A 21,205-nucleotide genomic window follows, 5' to 3' on the forward strand; every position below is an offset into this window, starting at 1 on the left:
ATGCCTGGCTCATTTTTATATTTTTAGTAGAGACGGGGTTTCACCATGTTGGCCAGGCTGGTCTCAAACTCCTGATCTCAGGTGATCCACTCATCTCGGCCTCCCAAAGTGCTGAGATTACAGGCATGAGCCACCGTGCCTGGCCTCTTTCTTGAATTCTTAAACAGAATTTTTAGAACATTATAGATCTGAATAGACATGATGAGTATTTATTTGCAAAGTCTTTACCAAATATTTCAACTAAGCAAAAGTAAATAGTTCTTGACAATTGTGTACTCCAGTTGTACGTATTTTTAAAATTAATTTGTTATGCACTATAATTTTAGGAAATAAATAAGCCAGGTTGGGCACGGTGGCTCACTTCTGTAATCCCAGCACTTTGGGAGGCTGAGGCGGGCAGATCATTAGGTCAGGAGTTCGAGACCAGTTTGTCCAAAATGGTGAAACCCTGTCTCTACTAAAAATACAAAAATCAGCTGGGCATGGTGACGTGAACCTGTAATCCCAGGTACTCGGGAAACTGAAGCAGGAGAATCATTTCAACCCAGGAGGCGGCGGTGGCAGTAAGCTGAGATCACGCCATTGCATTCCAGCCTGGGCCATAGAGAGACTCCGTTTCAAAAAAAAAAAAAAGGAAATAAATGATCTGTTGTGGTTATAAAGTTAGAGAAAACATTAGTAACATATTTATGTAATATAATTTAGGGATGTAATAGCTTAATTTGTGAACTAAATTTATGCAAAATGCTTTTTTTTGTAGTTCAATACTTTTTTTTTTTTCTTTTGAGACAGTCTTACTCTGTCCTGCAGGCTGGAGTGCAGTAGCATGATCTCGGCTCACTGTGACCTCTGTCTCGTGGGTTCAAGTGATTCTCCTGCCTCAGCCTCTCAAGTAGCTGGGATTTCAGACCTGTACCTCCACACCCAGCTAATTTTTGTATTTTTAGTAAATATTGCTTTCTCTATTGACTATAAAACAGAAAGAGGCTAGCATCAATTTAGAGCATTGAATACATTTCCACCATGATTTTTTGTTTGTATATAAAAGAATTCTGCAAATGACCAACATAATTCGTATTTTAACTGATTATAGGATAAAAGAAGGCCAGGCTCAATACCATTATACCTAGAGCACAGTTGCGCAGTGATTTATTTCTGTGTAAGAGATTAGTCATGTAAATGAGATCCTCCATCACTCCAGGACTGATACAGGCATCTTCTCTCTGAAGGGTTGCCTTGCAAATGGAACTTACTGCTGGCCTTCTTTATTTAGGCAAACATGTCCTCTTGAGTTCCTCCAAAGAGCAGGTACATTATGATATGAACAAGTAAGTGCTGCTACATGTCTGAGTCTAAAATCAAAGAATGGTCATCTGTACAGAGCCAATGCTCACTTCGGGAAGACCCTTATTTCATCTATGTGTGTCTGGTTGCGTCTATGTGTCAGTCAGAAAGTATCCCTGAATGACTTACCTCTTTGCATAATTCAGAACCCTCAGAAATGTTATTTTTCTGTTGAAAGGAAGCCATGACATTTCTGTGCCCATGTGGACTTACAGAACATCTCTGAGGATTGCCATCAATAAGCATAGACTTGAAGAAAAAAAAAGCTGAGATTCTTCTAACTTCTAAGAGGCTGAAGATATGTAGTCTGTGGATTCATTTAATAGGCTGTCATCTCACAGATGTTTCCATTGTGATTACACTCATATTCCAAGGCAAGCAATGTGTGAGAGGGTGAAACTGCAGCAATCCAATCTCCAAACTCTTAACATAGGATGCATCTTATTAGGGTACAGGAAACCTGATAAATGACAGAGAAGAGATGACACACCGTGAAACTGTGTTACTATTCACCGAAGTCCTAGTTTCAAATATTCTGTTGTCTCCATTATTGGACTAAGATGCCATCATCCAATTGACCTGATGTTATCTGAGATTTTGCTTAATACAGTCATCATCCTTTAGGGAAGAATTTAAGAAATGAGAGGTTGTGTCTATATACCCAAAAGCTCTGAACCCAAAGATGATTCACTGAAATTCCGTCTTTACTTTTTTCCATTTTTACCAAGTCATTGTAACAAGCCTGAGATTATTGTCACGGAACAATAAGATTGTATATGAGAAACTTCTTTCAAACTTATATACCAAACACACTTATGATGAATATATATGGGGGTATATGTGCTCCTTCATTTTCTATGTATATATGGGCTTGGATCATAGCTTTAATTAATAAGTTACCATTAGTAAGTATTTACTCCAGCATTGATTTTCCTTAGATATAAGTTAAATGGCAGATGAAGTTAAATGTGTGGGATATGATCATTTATGTTATAATAGTTTATGTTAAAGTATAACTTTAGTGATGCCTCTAAGACACAGAGAACATAGATAAATGGGAATGAGAGAGTCTGGCCTAATATGTTATGTTAACTTTTTTTTTTTTTTCAAATATTAGGTTTAATTTTGATAAAAATGAAATTCTCATAAACAATTTAGCAGTAGAAGTTAAATTAACTGATATTAATATTAGACAAGTGAAGATTGCCATAGTAGCCTTTATAAGACACAGAAGGATGGGCTAAAAGATCTTTCTTTGGCCATGCACTAAATCAGAGGGTGCACAGACTCATTTGAATAGAGGCAGAACATCAAGTATTTATTGAACTATTGTACAAGCCCATGATTTATAAAGTTGGTGTCAGTGTAGTGTTCTAGTATCAATTGGTTTTGGATTTTTAAAAAATGTTTTAGCCTTTTGTGCGTATATGTCTTCACACAGATAAACATACATTCATTTGGGGGAATGCATTTCTTGAGAAAAGTTGTAATTTTTTTGGGTGTATTTATGTAAACTGCATTGGATTGAAGATTTTATTCATTGAATTTTATTTTGCATGGAATGTTTCCTGTCTTATTATTTGTTCTGGTCACTTTGCATTCAGAGGTATCACCCAGATAAGATTTAATATGTAGACTAATTATGGCACAGAGCTCTGTTTTTTAAATTAATAGAATATTCTGACGTTAGAGGGAGAAATGAGGAATGTGAGAACCCACTGATGTTTGTGTTTTGAGTACATCACAAACTCAGTTTCAAATATGTGGGCTTTTGAAAGCTCAGTGCAGGTTTTGCCAAGGATATTTTCTGCTCATTTTTATAGCCTTATGTATTTCAAAGGCAATTGGGTCTGTGTGTTTGCATTCCATCTATACATAATTCATCAAAAACATTGTTCAGAAAAGAGAGGAAATAAACACAAACATTTGTTTAAGATAGTTCTAGTGTTATTTAAATCTTGGACACTAAGAACTTCAGAAGCTGCTAAAGTAATTAACATCTGCTTCCTCAGTTTACCTGTTTTGTACCTTGGAGTCAATTCTTCTCATTTTGAGGAACATTGAGATACATGCTGTTCTTGAAAGAGCCTAAAACCTTTTATGTTTTTTCATCCCAAGGGAGTTTTATGATGCCATCCTGCACATGTGCTTATTGCTATATATAAATGAGAAGTCAAAACTTCAAGAATGTCATATACTAGATGAAATCACTTAGAATTCAACTAGACTTTCAAATACACTGTTATAATGAAGTACAGTAGATATGAATCACTCTAAAGTCAGACTGTCTGGGAAGGGCAAGTCATTTACGTTCTCCAGTGTTTATTTTTCTGATCTATATAAAGTGTAGAGAGTAATAATGCCTATATTTTTGTATGTTTGTTTTGAGTGTTATATGAAATTTTACCTACAAAGGACTGACACATAAACACATTTTGACCTGTTATTAGTTTAATTTGATGAATAATTCACAAAAGAAAAGATAAATAATTTTTTTGTGATGTGCAGTGAATTCATCCCATGATTTATTCTGTTTTAAAACATTCCAAAAGGGGACAGATTTGCCTCATGCCAAATTGCCTATTCCACACTCTGAGAATAGAATATATTTGTGGGAACTCCTTTGACTTAAGTCTAAACAGTTATCTTAAGAAGATATATATTCTATTCTAATGGAGTTTACTTTTTTAATGCACTGAATATATCTGTATATGAAATTTTATTTGGGGGAGCAATTTTGCAAGAGTACTTACTGTTCAAAATCTGTTTAACAAGGGGCATGAAGTAATTTCAGATTTCTCTTAAGAGTCTGTGAGTCGCTTGAAGGTAAAATAGAGGGCAAGAGGATCAGGAAGCTCTCTGAAGAGAAAATACATTCTAAGACGCACTTAAATAGTTATATTTTTGCCTCTGTAATTTATGAGCAGAATGAAGATTTTGAATTTACATAATCTGTCATTTTGTAGTACCCTGAAATCTAGTTGTGTGGCTTTAGCCTTGCAGATTAAATAGATACTGATCTTTTTGTATTTGTATTTGTTTTGATGGCTTTATTTTAAAGGTTGGTTTCTGTTTGGTTGGTTGGTTTTTTTTTTTTTTTTTTTAAGATGGTGTCTCGCTTTGTTGCCAGGCTAGGCTGGAGTGCAGTGGTGCGATCTCCATCTCTTGGGTTCAAGTGATTCTCCTGCCTCAGCCCCGCTAGTAGCTGGGATTACAGGTGTGTGCCACCACACCCAGCTAATTTTTGTATTTTTAATAGAGACGGGGTTTTTCCATGTTGGCCAGGATGGTTTCGAACTCCTGACCTTGTGATCTGTCTGCCTTACCCTCCCCAAGTGCTGAGATTACAGGTGTGAGCCACCGTGCCTGAGCAATCTTGGTTTCATATATGCCAATTTTTAATATTGCTTATGTCATATAATATTGCATATAGCTGGTGAGTTCATTTCTATCCTTTGCCTTCAACTCAATGGCATTGTTTTTGGGGGGAAGCATGTATCTGATTTGACCAGTCATACATTGGTTATTCAGTCCTGTTCACTGATACAATTTGAGATTTTTAAAAATTTCCCTGAAGAGGGCATATAAGCTTTAAAATACACTTAAGCAGTTATGGTAAATGGGGAAATTCTTCTAATGATTCATTTCAGTTTATTAAAACTATACTATTGAAAGTTAAATAATAAGGGGTATTACTTTTTGAAAATGGCAATAAATTCACTAATTACTTTGAAGTCTTGGTCTGATTAGAAAACATACCTATAGATTTTGCATTATGAATTTGAAAAATATAATACATTTGCTGATAATCTTTTAGGGTTTCCTGCTTGACTTGGTATTTTTAATTCTTGCCTCTGGTGGAGGAATGTAGTGGACAATCTCTTATTCAAAATGATTGGCAATTTTCTTTTGTTATTTTGTTTTCAATAGAAGAGATTGATGAGAGAACTATAAAAATATCAGTCTGTTTCTTTAAATAAATGAGTTTTACCTATAAAAAGTATTTAACCTATAGTTTTGTTTTGTTTTGTTTTGTTTTTGAGACAGAGTCTTGCTCTGTAGCCCAGGCTGGAGTGCAGTGGCGCAATCTTGGCTCACTGCAACCTCTGCCTCCTAGGTGTCAGTTCACGGAATTCTCCTGCCTCAGCCTCCCGACCTAGAAATAGTTTTACATATAGTATTTTTATTTTTTATTTTTTTTTTGAGATGGAGTCTCGCTCTGTCGCCCAGGCTGGAGTGCAGTGGCCGGATCTCAGCTCACTGCAAGCTCCACCCCCCGGGTTCATGCCATTCTCCTGCCTCAGCCTCTCGAGTAGCTGGGACTACAGGCGCCCGCCACCTCGCCTGCCTAATTTTTTGTATTTTTTTTTTAGTAGAGATGGGGTTTCACCGTGTTGGCCAGGATGGTCTCGATCTCCTGACCTCGTGATCCGCCCGTCTCGGCCTCCCAAAGTGCTGGGGGATTACAGGCGTGAGCACCGCGCCCGGCCCTACATATAGTATTTTTATAGATACTTCCTAGAAAAATAAATTTTAAAAGAACTAAATGTAAATGACTGACAACAGTTTGCATATCACATTGGCCCCTCCTTAAGTTTCTGTGCACATTGATGATACATACCTATTGGTTACAAAGTCATCTCTCTCTGCAGCATTCTCAATTACTGTCCATCCTCCACAAGGAAACCAAGTCCATTTTTTTCTTGTTTGCAACTAAATGGGTTAAATGCAGTGGTAAGCAGGTAAACTGGCTGTCTATAAATACAAAGCTCTGGTTGTCACTTTGGAGTTTCCTTGCAAAACCTGCCAGCCCTGTTTTTTTTTAAGGGAGCAGCATAATAGCACTGAAGGTGGCGTTGGGAAGAGGCAGCGCTGGGAAGAGATGTTCCCCATCCATTCTTAGGAGGCAGCCTGATCGGGCCCAGCACACACCCCTGGAATTTGTTCCTTATCTCAGCACACTGTTCTTCCACCCTTAGATTTGTTCTGCCCTTTTAAATCAGAAGAAATTTTCGTCCATAACACTTTTTCAGATACTTGAAGATAATCCATATGCCCCTCAGTTATTTCTCTTCCTATTTTAGCAGCCATATGTTTTACCTACTTTGGAGGAACTGCATTTGGTCTTCTCTAAAGAGAGAGGACAGCACTAGATTCTCCAAGTGGCCTGATCTATGCTGGAGTGACTACATGCACCGTGGTATAATCTGCCTATTAATGTGGCCTGTATTTTATTTTTAGGATCAATGATATGACTTAGAGAGCCATACAGTTCATTTAAACCCCTACTCTGTTTTTACAAGAGATATACATAGATATATATGCCAGTTTCCCCATTCTGTATTCATACAACTGATTGTTTTAAAATCTGTTCACTCAACACTCTTTTATTGGGAACCCATTATGTGTCATAAGGCATGAGCCTTGCTCCCAACAATCTTTCAGGTCACAGTGTACAAATACGTGCACAAGTCATAGCGCATGGATTAGGAGGTGGGCCACATGGGTTGGAATGTAGCTTATGCCGTTTTGACCTTTGGTGCATTAGTTAATGTCTCTGTGCCTCAGTTCCTCTCCTAAAATGAGAAAAATTGTGTTATCTACCTCATGGGATTGCTACAAGGGTTAAACGAGTCACCATACAGAAATACTTACAAGAGTGCCTTGTACGTTGCAACACCCCGCAATGGCAGTTGCTGGTATTACGATTTTAACATTATCATCATCATCATCACCATCATCGTCATGGAAGTGCTGCACCCAGGAGGCACCATCTGCTCTCCTAGGCAGAGTCAGTAAGGCCTCTAAGCTGAGGAGAATCATAAGCTGGGAATTAAGAGATAAATAGAAGTTTCCTGTTTTTAAAAGGAAGGAATATTTTATGCAGATATTATAAAATATGAAAAGATGCAAAGGTCTGGCACCACTTTAGGATTATAATTATTTGCTGTGACTAAACAAACGGAAAAAGTGAGAATAAGGAAGGTGATACCAGGAAGAGGATAAGCCGGGTCAAATGCAGAGGAGCTTTGCACATAATCTTTGGGAATTTAGACACTTCCTTGGATTCTTTTAATAAACATTTGCAGGGTGTCTCCTCTGCAGCAAGCACTCCTGGTTCCTAGGTTTGGAGAGCAGTGGTAAGCAGAACAGGTGCGTTCTGGCTTTTATGGAGCTTTCTATTTGAGTGCAGACTTTAAGAAAACATAAGAGTTCTAGAGATGAATATGATCAGTTTGTGTCGTGGGTGTGACAGGGTGGCAGGAGAAATGAGGCAGGTGGCAGGCCACTTACGTGACTGTAGCGTGAGACCACGTCCTGGACTAAAGCAGGGCCAATAAAGAAGGCCATGAAGGCCAGGGCTGCATGAGAAGAGAAATCCAGGTAGACTCTCCAGGGCCAATGAATGGAGGCTATTGTGCGGGACTCCCAGGATGCTCGAGTGATGCCACAGTTGAGGACTCTTGAATTCCTCTTTCACTGGTCTAGCTGATCAAGCTGTTAACACAGGACCTGTCATTCTTCTGGTGATGGGTAAGACAGACAAGGTCCCTTTTCTTGTGGAGCCTATATTCCATGTGCAAGAAGGTTATTAATGCTTTTAGTCAGAGTGCCATGAAGATAAAAACCACATGCTAAAAAGAGCAGAAGGATAGAAGAAACTTGGGTTGCCGAGGGCATCAGGGAGCCCCCAGCCAGCTCTAGACAGCTTTTGTCTAGACTTCTTGTAACCTGTGAAAAATAAACCCCAATTTGGTTATACTTCTGTAGTCAGTATTCTGGTACATGCAACCAAATACAATCTTCAGGGTTAAAGTAAGTAAAGCAATAAAAATTGTAAATTTCAGTTAGTGATAAGTGCTTGGAATTAATTAAGATAGGCTGAGGACTGGTGACACTACCTTATATTGGAAATTTAGGAAAAGCTTCTCTTGGAAGGTGAAGTTTGAACTGAAAGCTAAAGGAGCCAGCCCTGGGAATACCTGGAGAAAATCATTCCAGAGAGAGGGAGCAAAGAACCTAGAGTGGGCGTTAGGTAAGCACATGCCAAGGCCATAAGGGAGGTAAGTGTGGCTGGAAGTTGGTGGAATCTAGCAGGCTAATTGGGAGGCTAGTCTAGGTGTTTGGGGGAGGGAGCATGGGGCTTCACTAGGGTACTAGAAGTTGTAATGCAGGGACACATATAGCTTTGTGATGTTTTAGAGGTTGTGTCATGGAACTGGCAGATGTACTCATTGTGGGATGCAAGGGAAAGAGAAAATTGAAATATGACACATAGATACTTGGCTATGTGAGATACAAAGCTCATGTTAGATATTGAGGCCACCAGGCACAGAGAGTGGAAGAGAAAGAGGAATGTGTTATTGTGGGAGGGGGGCAGTTCAAATAAACTTTATTTGAGAGGTTTAAGGTTTCAAATAAATTTTAGGTGGTGATCTCCAGTAGGAAGTTTATCTGTCTGTTGTTGAGGGTGGAACAGAACAGGAATATAAATTTGAGCCTCAATGTTTGATACTTAGTGCTACCAAATAATATATAGTAAGACACATTCTTCAGATAAAGCTTATTTGAGAATAAACATATACATTCTCAGTCAACATAAGGTTAGATGTAGAATCTAAATAGAGAACCGTAATAGAAATACATGGAAATTACATTAGTGACTTTGAATTTGATTAGCATGCTTGCTCTTTTGCAAGTCTGATATTAGCAATCTCGATTTCCTGTGCAAGTCAGATTTCTATTATGAGTCAAAGATGAATGAATTATATATAAACCATCGTATAAACTTTGTAGGGAGATACATATTTGTAATTGTTATTGCAAAACACCAGGGATGGAAAAGAATATGGGAATTATATGACAAATACTAGCGGGCCCACCATTCAGCTTAAGAAAAATATTACAACTTAAACTGAAGCCCTGGATGTACTTCTCTCTGATTCTGTTCCCTTTCTGCCTTCTCTACAGAGTTAACTATTATCCTGAATTTGGGATTTGTCATTAACAACTATGTTTTTATACTTAAAAAAATACATTTATTACCCCGTCTCTACTAAAAAAATACAAAAAATTAGCTGGCCGTGGTGATAGGCACCTGTAGTCCCAGCTACTCGGGAGGCTAAGGCAGGAGAATGGTGTGAAGCCGCAAGGCGGAGCTTGCAATGAGTCGAGATCGCATCACAGCACTCCAGCCTGAGCGACAGCGTGAGACTCCATCTCAAAACAAAACAAAACGAAACAAAACAAACATTTATTTACCAGCCTCTAAGTAATATGGAATACTACTAACTTGCATGCTTTTAAATTTTAAATAAATGATATGATGTTACCTATCTTATACAACTGAACATATTTGTTCAATCATATTTTGAGATTAATGCGTGTTAGTTGATATAGCAGTAGGTCATCTGTGTTCACTAATGAATAGCATTCCATGTGTGACATCACAATGGATTTTTTCTCATGCTATTTGGAATTTAAGTTGTTTCTAATTTTTTTGCTCCACAAATAGTGCTGCACTGAACATTATTATACAAGTCTCCTTGTGTACAGATACAGGAGTTTCTCTAGACCAATTCCTAGGTCTGGTATTTGTGCACCAATAACTTCAGCTTTACTATTAATAGATGTTAAATAATGGCTCCGCTAGGTGTTTGTAACAATTTAAACTCCCAATTATTCACATCCTCGCCAATGTTTAATATTTTCAGACTTTTAAATTTTGAGCCTGACTGGTGTAAACTTTCCTGTCATTGTAGATTTAACTTGCATTTCCCTAATTACTAGTCAGTTAAGCATCTTTTCACATTTACTGGTCATTTGCATTTTGTCTTCTGAGCATTTAGTATACTTTGGCCAAACTTTCTAATGGGCCTGTGATGGTTTTAAAATGTGAATTATTTTAATGCACAATGTCTACTAGTATTTTGGGGCAAACGTAGGAAACAAATAATCTGCCAGCCTCTGGTTTGTCTCCTTAACTTTGATGCTGTTATCGGATGTATAAGATTTCCCACATTAATGTGGAAAGCTTACTTCATCTTTGTTTATGGTTTGTATTTTCTGTGTCTAATGTGAAAGTTTTCCAATGTTGTGGCCTTGAATATTTTTAAAGAATATTTTTGTGTACATTTTAAAGTTTTGGTTTTTGGCTGGGCATGGTGGCTCATGCCTGTAATCCCAGCAGTTTGGGAGACCCAGGTGGGCGTATCCTTTGAGCTCAGGAGTTTAACACCAGCTTGGTGAAACCCCGTCTCTACAAATAATACAAAAATTAGCCAGGCATGCTGGTGCACCTGTAGTCCCAGCTACCTGGGAGGATGAGGTGGGAGGATGGCTTGAGCCCAGGAGGCAGAGGTCATACTGAGCTGCGATTGTGCCACTGCACTCCAGCGTGGGTAACAGAGCCAGACCTTGTCTTGTATGTGTATCGTCTGAGCAAGATTCAGTTTTATTTTATTTTTTCACAGGGATCACCTGTTGCATATTCCCATGATTGAATAGTCATGCCTTGTACGGTCACTTTTGACATATATCAAGTTTCTCAGTATACGTGGATCTATTTTGTATCCTCTACTCTGTTCTGTTTGTCTATTTGTCTTTCCCTGCACCAATACTATGTTGTTGTAATTACTGTAGTTTTATTATAATTTGTGATATCTGACAAGGCATTTCACGTCACCCACCTTGTTTATCTTTAGGAATAACTTATCTGATTTTCTGAATTACAGGAAAGATAATTCTATATTGAGATTATTATCTTGCAGTCCTTTGAAGACATAGTGTATAGCTTTTATCTTTGCTACTGGTAAGTATGTTGTGAGTCTAACTGCAGTATTTTTGGAGGTAATCTGTTAGTCTCTTGCAGCTTTAGAAATCATTTCACATCTTTGAGGTTAGTCACTATCACATCCATGTGTCCAACTTTGGCTTTCCATATTCACTGCGATTCCTGTATGAGAACATTCATATCTTTAATTGGTTCTAGAAAAATATACACCAGTGTCATCAAATATTGCTTCTCTTCCTTTTGCATTCTCCTCTAATTCTAGAATACAAGTTCATTATATGTTGGACTTTTTATTCCTTTTTCAGAACCTCTTACTTCCTAAGTTTTTCATCACTTTTTCTCTTTGTGCTGCATTCCAGGTAATTTAATCATGCCTTTCTTTTACCTTTAGTTGTATATTCTTAGTTATACCATTTTGGGGCCATTTTGCATTCCCAGTGGCATTCAAAGAATGGATATTTCGTTGATGGGTTTTCTATCTGATTCTTTTTCCAGTGTCTTTTTCCACTGGCTTTTCTAATGGAATTCTACTCTTGTTTTATATTTCAAAGTTCTTCCATTAAGTCTTCAATCATTTGAAAAATAGTAATTTAATGATATCTATACAAAATTCTGTGTCTATGGTTCTTGGGTAACTAATCGTGATGGTGACTGGGTGTATTGCTTCTCTACCTTCGAAGATTATATTTTTACAAGGTTTATGTGTTAGAATGTGAATTCTTGGGCTTTGTGGGACTGCTTCGTGGCAGGCTGGCAGTATGTCTCTTCACCATAGTTTTAAGCTTGTCTCTGGCATGCAGTGTGTAACTACTTTTTTTATGTTTATTTTTCAGCGTTGTGAAAAATGGACTATATAAGTAGTATAAATTTGACCCCTTTATCAAAGGAAGAGCAGATCTCTGGTTACAAACCACCCCCACCCCCCCCCAGTGGTACATTTCTTACAACTGATCCTTGACAGGTCATTATCACTCAGAGTCAGTCCTCTACATTAGGGTTCACTCTTGGTGTTGTACATTCTAGGGTCTGGACAAATGTTTAGTGACATGGATCCAACACTGTAGTATTGTGCAGTCTTTTCACTGCTTTAGAGATTTTTTGTCCCCTACCTCTTCACCCATTTCTTCCCTTTTCCCTGGGCAACCAACCGCTAATCTGTTTACCCTTTTTATAGTTGTGCCTTTTCCAGAATGTCCTATAGGTAGAATCATAAAGTAGCCTCTTCATATTGCCTTCTTTCACTTAGTAATATTCATTTAAGTTTCTTTTGTATCCTTCATGGCTTGGTCACATATATCTTTTTTTGCATGGAATAGTGTTTCATTGTCTGAATGTACCACAGTTTATTTATCTATTCACCCTCCGAGGACATGCTGGTTGCTTCCAAACTTTGGCAATTATGAACAAAGCTACTATAAACATCTGTGTGTAGGTTTTTGTGTGGAAATAAATGTTCAGTTCAATTCATCACTTTTAGAATGGCATAAGCATCACCTATGTTATTAGGCATTCATCTAAACACCCAGGGTGATTATCCAGTGGGTGGGCACTGGATATGTATTTGTTGAATAAACGAATGGACATTATTTAGTATAATTAATGGTCTCCTCTGTAAGGTACCATGTAGCACTGGCTGAGTTGATTTAACGTCTTGAAGTCTTCATCAATTTCTGATGACGACCAGTTCCTAGAATTAGAAATTCACCTCTAAGTGATATGAGAATAGAGGAAACCAGTGGGTTGTAACTGCAGAGAGACCACAGATACTGACGTTTGCATCACACTCAGCGGATTATATACTCAAATGAGGTTTCTCCTACTCCCTGTCATTGTGTGTGATAAGGCAATCATGAATAAAATCTCACACAATGAAGCTGAAGATTGTCCCTGGGTTATATAGCACCTGAACTTTGTCTAGGTATCTTACAAAAGAAATAAAAAATGAAAGAGGAAAAGGGAAGGAAGGAGGGTATGTGGGAGGGAGGGAGGAAGGCCGACTGTATTTTTAGGATTGGGGAATTTCCTAGTATAATTTCCATCTTAGATCTGCCATTTTCATCATGGCTAGAGTTATTCACTCTGTTGTCTCCTTGTTACCCATTACCTCAACACTTAGTTCTGGTTACTGATGTGTACCTATATAAAGCCAGACATCTGTAAGTACTTAGTTGAGAAGGTGCAGATAGAATCCAAGATTATCTAGGAATGTAACCCCAGAATAGTGGGGCAATGTCTATATTCAGTTACATTTTTATATGTAAGGGAAATGATTATCTATTCCAATTCAGATTTCTTTGTAATATGAATACGTACTATAGAAGCAATAAAATGCAGAGAATCCAGAAAGCGACTAGAAGAATAATCATTTTTACTTCCCTTCTCATGATGCTTTTTTTTTTTTTTTTTGTCCCTTGGAGATGGAGTCTTGCTCTGTCACCCAGTCTGGAGCACAGTGGCACGATCTCAGCTCATTGCAACCTCCGCCTCCCAGGTTCAAGCAATTTTCTTGCCTCCACCTCCCAAGTAGCTAGGACTACAGGTGCACGCCATCATGCCTGGCTAATTTTTTGTATTTTAGTAGAGACAGGGTTTCACCATCTTGCCCGGGCTGGTCTCGAACTCCTCAGCTCAGGTAATCCACCCGCCTCAGCCTCCCAGAGTGCTAGGATTACAGGCGTGAGCCACCACGCCCAGCCTCCTTCTTAAGACTCTTAATGTCCTATAAGCCATTTTTAAAAGTAGCAGATACCTGAACCCTCCCAATTATCCCCAGTTCTTACTGATAAAGAACTCTCTGACCCAAAGTCAGTTTTTAAAGTACCACTATTATTGTGATGTGCAGTCAAACCTGCTGTATTCTGGACCTTCCCTGCCCCATGAGAGCTCTACATGCAAGACCCAAGTAATGCTGTCAGCTCATGCGCACTGGCGTAAAAACTACCATGTGATGCTATTTCATGCAGTAGCCAATGCTTTTCTATTAATGATGCATCACTGGCTTGACAGCAGTGTTACTGTTGTATACCAGGGGCAGGTAAATTTTTCTAGCAGAAATGGTATTTGGACCAAAAGTTTTTATGTGAAGAATTTGATTAAAGAAATATTATTAAGTAACCCTACTTTATAAATATCCTCATTCCCCCACTTACACACAACCTCCTCACACAACATGAAAGTGTTACTTTCATGGTAACACTAAGTAACTCAGAAATACGAAAACAGAACCCTAGAACTCTTTGAAGTTAGCACGTAAAGCGTACATACACGGTGTCTTCATAACTGTCTCCATTATGCAGATTAAGAATCTTTCCTGGACAAGACTAAAGAATTCCCAGTGGCAAACCATGATCTGCTGCCCAGCTCCAATTGTGGGTCCCAGAGCAGCCATATGTGATCATTACTTGTAATGAAGGACCTCATCTAAACTTGAAGATAAGCTTTCTTTGATGAAATTAGATATTACTTCCTATTTAACTTATTTAGATAAATTATTTTTATTTTATAAATAGAATACATACTCTAATAGTTTAGTATAATATCTCTTAATTGTGTAGCTGCTTAAGTCAATACCTTTGCATTCCTGTTTCATATTACATTATACTAATAATTACTGGCCAATATTATGTATTGATGTTCCTGAGTCCTTTAGTTTGCCTTACTTACTTGATTTGCCTTGTTTGCAACAGACTGTCGCTGTTTTACTCTAATGTATTGTTCTTCTCCTGTTTATTTCTACTATCTAGCAAGGCCATGGAGTAATTTGGTAGACATTTGTTAATGAGTAACTAGACATCCTAAGTTAATAGACAATGATATGAATTGATGGACTCATTGAGAAGTTGTCATATTGTATCATTTCTGATTACAAATAAAATAAACCAAAAAACTAAGAGTACATAGTAGGTTAACATTTCATGTAGCTAAATTAAGAGAGGCTGAAATATCAAAGGGAAAGTTGAAAGTCACAAGGACACCACCCTGGGTCTTAGCTCCATCATCCATGTCTCACGGGTATGGCAGATAAATTAGTTGATGTTCTCACAGCCTAGACTCTTTACTTGAGAAGACAGGGATAATACAAATCAGGATAACATCTGATCTTCAGGGTGCTGTGAGGGTAAATAAAATAATGTTAGGCAAGTACCCAGAGAGTGACTGGCACAAAGCAGCCACACAGGTGCTGCCTGTTGCTTCCTTCCTGATGGACGGTCATTAATAAACATCGTGCATAATAAAATTTCCAAGTAAGCATGTTTCCTCTCAGTTATTAAAGATTACCTAGAGGTCTGTTAAGGAGACTCAGAGATCTCTGGACATGAGTTTGGGTCGTAAGAAAGCTGTGGTGAGCTGTCGCTGGCAAGCCTGTGCCCGCAGGGAGGCTGTGTGAGCTCAGTGCTAGTCTCTGTTGGGGCAGACGTAAGGCATTTGAGCTCCGTCTTTCTTTGAACTCGACGGTATCGCTTGGTTTAGGTTTGCTGTTCTGGTTTTTAAAATTCAGTAATAGAGAGGAGAGTACATAAGTAGAAGACCAAAACTGGATTGTTACCAGAATTCCAACCGCTGCTGACTTTTCTGGCTCTACAGAAGAGGTAAGCAGTTACAACTATTTAAGTGTCTCCATTTTTTCCTGCTTATCTCTTAGTGGGTAATAATTTTGCATCTTACATTTTTTATGTCTGAGCTACAGAGTCATAGCTACAAGTCCTTCATACATCCCTGAATTTTAATTTAATTTAATATTTATGGGTGTTAGCTTTTAAAAACAATACCATATTATTCCTCAGAACATTTGCTGTGGGCTCTCTGTATCTGAATCTCCTGGAATGGAGTTGGGAAGGTTGTTATAAATGCAGTTTTAACAATTCCACAGGGCAGGGACTCCCCCGAAATCTCCCTGACTCTGCTGGCTGGATGCAGGTAATCTGCATTGTTAGCACCTCTCCAGGGCACTGTTATGCATGCTCGGATTTGAAACCCTCAGATCTAGATTTTCCAACTTGCAGCCATTCTAAAATGGCAGCCGGACAACCTTTTAATTAATGAAAGACAAAGGATTCAATGTGATTAAATTTGTACCTAAAATTTTGATCTCATGCAACCTTTTTTTTTAAACATAACTAAACATAACGCTTTACACCAGGGTCTCCCCTCCCCCACACTGTGAAATGTGCCTGTGAAGAATCTAGGTTGCACACTCCTTATGAGTATCTAATGCCCGATGATCTGTCACTGTTGCCCATCGCCCCCAAATGAGACCATTTGGTTGCAGGAAAACAAGCTCACAGCTCCCACTGATTCTACATTATGGTGAGTTGTATAATTATTTCATTGTATATTACAATGTACAAATAACAGAAATAAGGTACACAATAAATGTAATGTGCTTGAATCATCCTGAAACCATCTCCCTGTCCCAGTCTGTAGAGAAATTGTCTTCCACAAAGCCAGTCCCTGGTCCCAAAAAGGTTAGGGGCAGCTGCTTTCCACTGTAATTTTCTAAAATTTTCCCAAATCAGGAGGGAGGATCGTAAGTAATTATTTCGTATTGTACAAAATATTCCCTGGTCTAGCAACTTTCTAAAATGGTTCTCTCTCTCTCTTTGTCTTTCTCTTTCTCTGTCTCTGTCTCTCTCTCTCTCCCTTTGTCATTATAGGTCATGGATGTTTACATGAGAATATTTCAAACACCAAAAAACATTTTTCAAAAAGTAAAATCCCCCTAACCTCATCTCCCATAGATATTCCATCATATGTTTGACTTGGCAGCATTGTGGGCACTGTGGAGTTCCAGGGCTGGGACTGGGCTGCAGAACCAACTTCCTGGGTTCCAACTTGTGATCCTGCACCTGCTGGCCATGCAGCCTAAGGGAGCTGCTCAACCTTAGTGAGCCTCAGCTTCTTCATCTGTGCAATGAGAATAGTAGATGTCTTATTCTTGTACATTTATTTTATTTATACACCTCATAGTTTTTTTTTTGTGAGGACTGACCACATACATGTAAAAGTCTTCTTAAGCTCAGTTGATTTTAGCTATTATTATTCATCACACATCTTATAATAAAGGTGAACACTTTGCAATATAATCAAAACAAAACTATTTTCGTCTCTCACCATCCTTTTGTTGAGGAAGAATAATTTTTCCCTGTCCCTGGATGGGAACTCAGGCAGGTCCCCTGACATTTTTATTCACTCTTTAACAAACTTCCCTACAGGTACTAGAAGTCACAGACATTGTCTTAAGGATGTAATTAGAACATCCAAGCCAAGACAACAATATAAACATCAAAGTTAATTTATATTGAATCTTCTTACCAACACCCCTCCCCCCCTCCCACCCCTGCCGCCCCCCGTTTGCACCTGCTTTGCCTGGAGCCTAAGGAAGGAACGGGCTTTGTCTCTGGTTCTCTGTCTTGCCTACCTACATGTTCCCTTGTGCCCGCTTCCTAGTTTGTGACACCTCCAGGGTTACGGGATGGGATTGGGGAGGAATGGGTAGTTTGAGTACAGGGTGGGTCCTTGTTCTGGTGCCCCACGCCTTCACAGATGATTCTAGCTGGCTTCTCCCTCCCCTCTTCCTGAGAAGGGGCTTTTGGGGGCTGCAGTGTTCTGCTGACAGGAGCCCTCCCTGCAGCTCCCCTGATGCAGGCAGGAGTGCCCTGGGTGTACTTGGATTCCTTCATGAGTGTGCAGGAACTGTGCACACCATCAGCCACTGGGTCCCTCTGCCCTCCTAATGGGTGTTTTCCACAGGTCCCAGCCATCCCCTCCAACACACACACACACTCTGTCTCTCCCTCTCTCTTGATCACTTTTTCGTGGAGCCTCCATCTGAAGCTTCAGCTCCAATTCTTGTTCTCCAATCTCTGTGAGTACTGGCCTCAACTTTGTTGATAAACTGTCCACATGCCATGCACTTCACCCATTTAGGCATACCATTCTGTGGTTTTTAGCATCTTGGCAGAGTTTTCACTCCACCACCACAATCAGTTTCAGAACATTTTCATCAACCTCAAAAGAAAACCTTATACTCAGTAGCAATCATTCCCTTTTCCCAGTTCCTGGCAACCATTACCTTACTTTCTGTGGATTTGTCTATTGTGGACATTTCATATAAATGGAATTATGCAATATGTGTCTTTTTGTGATTGCATTCTTTCACTTGGTATAATGTTTTCAAGTTTAATCTATGTCATAATATGAATCTGCACTTCATTTTTATTGCCAAATAATATTCCATTGTATGTATGTACCATATTTTATTTATCCATTAATGAGTTGATGGACATTTGGGTTGTTTCTACTTGTTGAATATCATGAATGATGCTACCATGAATATTTGTGTGCACCCTTTTGTGTGGGCCTATGTTTTTACTGCTCTTGGGCATATACCTACAGTAGAATTGCCGGGTCATGTGGTAAAATGTTTAACTGTTTACGGAATTGTCAGGCTGTTTTCCAAATGCTTGTCTATATTTATGGTGTTTCAAATCAGTAATCAAGAGTTCACAGAGTACTGAAAAATCTATGAAGGTGATGACGTGGAAGAAATATGATGATCACTTTTACACTTAGGTCTTGGAATACTTGCCACGTGAATACTAACCGTTGGTTTCTCAACTGAAAACTGGTAAACACGTTCATAAACTGAGCTAGAAACCGAAAGCCATAAACATTAACGGGCATTATCTGGAGAAGTATTGTTACAGTCGGGCACAGGGAGGTTCCCTGGTATGTTCCATTTGAGAGCACTTTAATTTCAAAGGGCACCATCTGGCCCTCAGTGTTAGAACTACTTGTGGCTTTAAATGCAGGTTTTTGCTCATTAAAGTGGGTCACTCATATTTTGAATCGGAAAATGACATTTAAGTTACTCCTTTTCTACTGTACAAATGTCTCCCTTCAGCTTCCGGTCATCTCTCACTCTTCCTCAGTCTTCTTGCCCCACAGCCGCCAGCATGTGATGGTGTGAGTGGCCTGGCATTTTTGCAGGGTGCAGATCCCCTCAGGGGATGCCCAGCTACTGGGGCAGGAAAGGCCGCAACCCCTAGCTCAAAGTCAACGTGTGGCATCAAGAGTGCCGTAAGTGGAAAAATACAGAGATGGCCCTGTCCTGGCTTTGATTTAGAATTTGGCATGTTTCCTTTTGCACTTTTGAAAAAAAGTTATGACTTTTTACTAGGATGGGTAGGTAGTTTGTATCACAACTATGGCCACATTTGCCATCATTGTGAAAACAAATAAATAAATAAAAATTCCTTGGAGTTTCAGTAATATTGTTTGCGTCTATTACCCTGTGTTGTATGATTGTCTTCACAGCCTGCATCTGTTTAATTCAAATTATGCACATGTCTCTCCGGACTGTAATTTCCTCCAGCTGTTAGGATGCTGGAGCAGAAGATCTATAGATTTAAAACAGCTGTTTAGTTCGGAGAACTGCTTTGTGTTTATTTGTAAGACCAAACCATATAGTTCAAACAAATTCTCATCCATTTGTAAATTAAAAAATTCTTTAACTGATTAATTCATTTTAGTATATTTTCTGTGTACGGAATCTAAGGATGGTACATCTTTACTCAAATTGTCATTTTAGAAGTAGAAAAATGAGATAAGATGCTTTGTAGAAATGTAAAATATTGTCCCCAACCGCGTGTCAATAAGTAGGTAAATTATTAAGAAAAAGAGCAGACAGAAAATAAATAATTAAATTTGAGAATACAGTAAATATACTTTTAATTTAACTACAGGAAAAGTCTAGAAACCCAAAATTGTGGAGAAAACTGATTGATGTTCTGTCTACAAACTACACACAGAAAAATTCTTACAGCCTGGCAGCAGGTTTAATTGAATTTATCAAAATGCTTCCAAGTAAAATATACTTACTCAGCAACTTGTAAGGCATATGAAAAGGAGAAGGAAGGAAATCTAGTGACTTTGCTTCCATCCTACTTCCAGAAACATAGTTTTCTTCTTGGCACAGACGGAATAGACTCGATCAGAATAATTAACCACCCTTACCACCTCTTAGCAAAGGACAGGCTTCTCCACGGCTAAAGCTGCTCTGCTACAGTTATGTTGAATGTCACCAGGTAGGGGTGGGGTCTGGGGGATTCAAATGGCAGGAAAATATGGAAAGCACTTAAATGAGGATTTTAAAAATATATAATTTGGGAAAATAGGACAGAATGTGCAAACAAATACTGACCCTCAACAATTTTGTCATTGTTATGGCAGTAGTCTAAATGAAAACCAAGAGCCATTAGCACAAATGTCCACAGGTACCAGGCAGGTATTTTAAAGCATGAAATTGGAGGTCAAATGTTGGAAAGTGTTGGAACCATTGAGAACTGGAGATGGCATGCCTGATGTAAAGACATCTCAATTTTTAAATGATTAAAATTCAGTGCACTAAACAGCAATTTAGCGTTTTGCAGTCTTTCAAATGGAGAGATGCCCATTAACCAGTGTTACTGTTACCTATGAGGACCTCTCATTAGTCAGAATAGTCTGAATAATATTTTCTAAAAATGCATTTCTTCATTTAAATTTAAGGTTGTCTTAACTTTTTTTTGAGACGGAGTCTCACTCTGTCACCAGGCTGGAGTGCAGTGGCGCGATCTCGGCTCACTGCATCCTCTGCCTCCCAGGTTCAAGCGATTCTCCTGCCTCAGCCTCCCAAGTAGCTGGGGCTACAGATGGGCGTCACCACGTCCAGCTAATTTTTGTATTTTTAGTAGAGACGGGGTTTCACCATGTTGGCCAGGATGGTCACGATCTCTTGACCTTGTGATCCACCTGCTTCATCTTCCCAAAGTGCTGGGATTACCAGCATGAGCCACTGAGCCTGGCCTTCTTAACTTCTTAATTACCTCTTAATTATGTATCACTAAGTGTTAAACAGCTACTTTTAAAGTAGGAAGCTTTCACCATAAAGGTATTCAGATACATGAGTGATACACTTCACAAGAACTGTTTCTACCTTTTGAAGATTTGGCAATTTCAGCTGCTTTTATGGAGGTCAGTATCTGCCCTGTGATACTTGATTGTCTCCACACAATTGCTTCATTTAGG

At 38.8% G+C, this 21,205-nt stretch overlaps 1 protein-coding gene and 1 long non-coding RNA gene across 13 annotated transcripts in view; one reads left to right on the top strand and one right to left on the bottom strand.

Annotated features, from left to right (window-relative positions):
- PRKN (parkin RBR E3 ubiquitin protein ligase) overlaps window positions 1–21,205 on the top strand; it is a 1,377,649-nt gene that overhangs the window by 292,778 nt on the left and 1,063,666 nt on the right. The window contains exon 1 of one of the 12 annotated variants that reach the window (XM_011750986.3): window positions 14,651–15,726. The exons of the other annotated variants lie outside the window; for them this stretch is intronic. The gene's annotated coding sequence lies outside the window, so the exon portion shown is untranslated. Of the gene's footprint in view, window positions 1–14,650; window positions 15,727–21,205 lie in introns of those variants that run through there. 12 annotated transcript variants of the gene reach the window in all.
- Window positions 1,665–9,757, bottom strand: LOC105487514 (uncharacterized). Its single transcript, XR_003019401.2, has 3 exons — window positions 9,678–9,757; window positions 7,000–7,170; window positions 1,665–1,804 (listed from the first exon to the last, which is right to left on the bottom strand). It is a non-coding gene; the product is annotated as an uncharacterized lncRNA (long non-coding RNA).

The sequence above is a fragment of the Macaca nemestrina genome, chromosome 5 (assembly GCF_043159975.1).
Source record: "Macaca nemestrina isolate mMacNem1 chromosome 5, mMacNem.hap1, whole genome shotgun sequence".
NCBI lineage: Eukaryota > Metazoa > Chordata > Mammalia > Primates > Cercopithecidae > Macaca > Macaca nemestrina.